Raw genomic sequence first — 4,256 nt, 5'->3', positions numbered from 1 at the left:
TTTAACGTTTACTTTATTTTATTGATTTATCTCAAAATTCTACGATTAATACAAAATATATAATCTTAGAGTTCTTACTAATGCAATAATTACATGGTCCAACAATTACATATTATTTTGCATTCGATTAGTCGAGTAATGACTCGAATGAGTCAATTATTTTTACATAATAAGTTAATTGTCCAATTGGCTTAATCACGAACAAGAACATTCTATTCATGAGATAACTAACCTAATTTGATTATCTAATTGATTTATCCACTAATCGATTATATTCAACTTTTAGTCAATAACTACAGTTAACTTTAAAATTAAATAATTACCTAAACGATTACTCATAAACTCTCATCTCACTTGAACTTCTCTACTAAAAAATTATAGCTCTGAGAATTCCTAATATTGCCAAGAGGCTCCACTTCCACGGATTCCTTTCTAAGAGATCTTATGTCTAGGATTTATTTTTCCAAACATTCCGTCGTTTTTAACTTTTCAAAACTTAAGGGGGTGTATTCAATCAAGAGATTGAATGACTTTCATTGACTTTTTTTTTTTAATGATAGATTTTAGTGGAGTTGATTGAGTTTTATTGACTTGTATAGAATCTTGCGTAGTTATGAAAAGAATTTTATGGAGTTCTATAGACTTTTTTGCAAGACTTTTATAGACATTTATAATTTTTTTTATGGAAACTTATGGATTTATGAGAAAGAAAAAATCGTTTCGTTATTGTCAATATGATAAACATCGAACTACATTCGATTCGCTATTGTATCTCTCCATGCATTGACATTTGCTCGTTGTTCTTGAGTATCAGATAATTGATCAAAGCAATTGACACCATGAACTTGTTCTGGTAAGGATGATGAAGCTTCATTATCTGGTTCAACTAGAAATTCATCAGAACGACACTCCTTACGAAAAAAAATTATGCAATCCGGCACAAGCCAAATTTTTTATAATAAAAATTTTATTTTTAAAAAGACCGTAAACTTTAAAAAAAATTAAAGAAAAATAAAAAAAGGGTAAACTAAAAACAATCGTAAATTAAAAAAAATTAAAGAAAAAAACTTAAACTTTAAAAAAAAAAATTAAACTAAAAAAACCGTAAAAGTTAAAAAAAAAAAATCATAAAACGTAAAGTAAAAACTTTAAAAAAACATAAATTAAAAAAAAACATAAATTTCAAAAAAAAAAACGTAAACTTTAAAAACAAAAATAATAGAGAAAAGCATAAAATTTTAAAAAATAATAATAATAATAATAAAGTTTAAAAAAAAATATGTATAATTAGTTTTGTAATAGAGGATAATACACCCCTAAAGTAATCTCTATGATAGACCGCTGACGTGATCAAGGTGGTGAAGATTCTTTGTTGAATATGCGTCAAGTTGGACTGTGTACTATTATATTGGTAGGCTCTGGACAGGGCTCAAAGAAATAATCAAAATCGAGGAGCGGAAAGAGAAAGGACTTATTTGTAAAAAATTAAAATGATTTGAAGTCTGTAGAAATCTTAAGGGTGAAGAGAAGACTTTTTATTTTATATTTAAACTTGTACCAAGTATTTTAGAGAACTCTCATTGGTTAAAACTTATATCCAAGGAGTTCTAAAAGAATCCATGAAAATCTATTAAAATTTTGGATACCAAAAAATTTTCATAGAGTTTTAAAAATTCAAGTTTGAATACCACATGACTTTTTAAAACTCTATAAAAATCCAATTTGGATACCATAAGATTTCTATAGAGTTTATAAAAGTTTAGATTGAATACATCCAAACTTTTAAAATCCACAAAAGTCATTAAAAGTAATTAAAAGTCCAACATTGAATACACCCTCCTTCTATTTATCAATCATCCAATTAACTTTAACTTACCAGGCTTCTACTTGCGAAGCATCTAGTCAATCTTGAGTTATTAACATTTTTCACTTATCAAGCATCCTGTAACCTTGACTTGTTATGACTTCTCTATTATCAATAGCTATTAAACTTTTTCAATACTGACACTCACTAACGGCTTTAATTGTTAAGTATCAAATCAACCACAACTACTTAAAAAATCATATTAACATCCAGCGAATAGCTGAGCTAGTCACTCGCATGGTAGATTTGTAGAAATAGGCAAACGTCAATTCTCAGTGAAGTTGGTGAAAATATCCTCTCATGTAGTAGTCTGCTTGGTTTCCTGATTTATCTCTCTATAAATAATTATAAGGTCAACCATGTGAGGCACCCGAAGTCAACATACAACCTTTTATAGAAATATTGACCTTATTTAAACACTTAGTTAAACATTCTCTCTTATTACACACAATGAGAATTGACATTTTTTACTTATCAAGTATCTAGTTAAACATGATCTCTTATTACACACAATGAGAATTGACATTTTTTACTTATCAAGTATCTTGTAACCTTGACTTGTTGTGACTTCTCTATTATCAATAGCTATTAAACTTTTTCAATACTGACACTCACTAACTATTCTAATTATTAAGTATCAAATTAACCACGATTACTTAAAAAAATTACATTAACCCCAGCGAATAGCCGAGCTAGCCATCCATATGGTAGATTTGTAGAAATAGACAAGAATCGATTTTCAACGAAGCCATTGGAAATACCCTCTCATGTAGTGGTTTGCTCGATTTCTTAATTTACCTCTTTACAAATAGTTATGGGGTCAACCGTATGGGGGCTCGAGGTCAGCGTACAACCTTTTATAGAAACACTTAAGTTAAACATTGAGACCCCACGGGTCATCCGAAATGGTAAGTGGTGGAATGCTTGCCACATGAGGTCGCGGGGGCGAATCGCAGGACTGTCGGGGTGTAAATCCTCGGACCCTGTGCAACTCACCCCACCACCACTTATCCTCTCGACTGTCGTGATTTACCTTTCTCGTGATGGCCTGAGGTCGAGTGCGACAGGATCGCTGGGGCAAGCGATTTTACCTTTTTGCTACACTTAAGTTAAACATTGCCCTTGATTACACATTCATCGTTACGCGTGCACACATAGAGGAAAAAAACTGTAATGGATCATTTGAGATGATTGAGGTAGATTGTATGAGATAAAGAAGGTCCTGGAGATTTTCTTGAATAAAGAGTATTTATTATAAGGATTTTTTTTATTCGGAGTCTAAATTAAGTGATGACTCAACTATATAGGAGTCCAGCAGAGAGTCTTTCATTGGGTGTTTTGTAGATCATCATTGTAAAAAGTTATTGTGTCATTATAACATTATAGACGATTATTCAATTCCTTCAATTGTAGGTAGTTTTACCCTATTTTTTTGCAAGAAGTTGTTTCCATGACTCGAACCTGTGACCTTTTAGTCACATGACAATAACTTTACCATTGCGTCAAAGCTCCCCTTCAACATTATGTATAATAGATCTAATATGATTCGACCATTTCTTAAGAGTTGTATTAATGAAAACTTCGTACATCAGACTATCTTAATTCAATTCCTTTAGTAAAATTTGAGGGTGATACAATTGATGCATTAAATGTGTTATACGCTATAAGTAGGATTTTCAAATTATATAGTATATATTGGCTAGCAAGCAAATAATTATCTTTTTTTTATTGCATATAGGACAACCTTAACATTGATCACACATGGGAATTTTTGTTTTTAACATCATGTTTGAATTAATGTTGTTGCAAGAAAAAAGTTGCTATCTATTCACCTCTTTTAATTAAATCATTATCATTCCAACACTATTTTTTATCTATATGGCAAAAGGTGACTCACTCATCCTAAACATCCCTCATCGTCTGTCCTACAACCAAATGAAGAAAGTAAATCAGGATAAAGCTTGAGATCGAAACACTAAGATAAAAGTTCTTAGATAATCCTCCCTATCTAAAAGCTAAATTTTATGTTACAATATTTCTTTCAGAAACACAGCCAAAAAGATTATAATTACAAATTTCATAGGCCTTCAAGTCCATGTCCAAAATTAATGACCATCCTTGCTCGATCCATTCAGCTAATCAACCCAGCTTGCTTTTGGATCTCCCAAATCAACATTAGTAAACCTACGAGATTATTAAATACGAGCACCTAATTTAAAATGTTCGGTAAACACCAAAACATTATGAAGAACTGTGTGTCTACTATGTGCAATCTTTGCTATCAACATGAAGATGTTGCCTCTATTTTATCCTTTGTTCAGAGGCAAATGCTTACAAAGGAAACTGTAGATCAAAAGGTAAACAACGGAGCCTTTATTTAGTATATTCGATA

Source organism: Zingiber officinale, chromosome 2A (genome assembly GCF_018446385.1).
Source record: "Zingiber officinale cultivar Zhangliang chromosome 2A, Zo_v1.1, whole genome shotgun sequence".
Lineage (NCBI taxonomy): Eukaryota > Viridiplantae > Streptophyta > Magnoliopsida > Zingiberales > Zingiberaceae > Zingiber > Zingiber officinale.
This window is presented reverse-complemented; position numbering follows the sequence as displayed.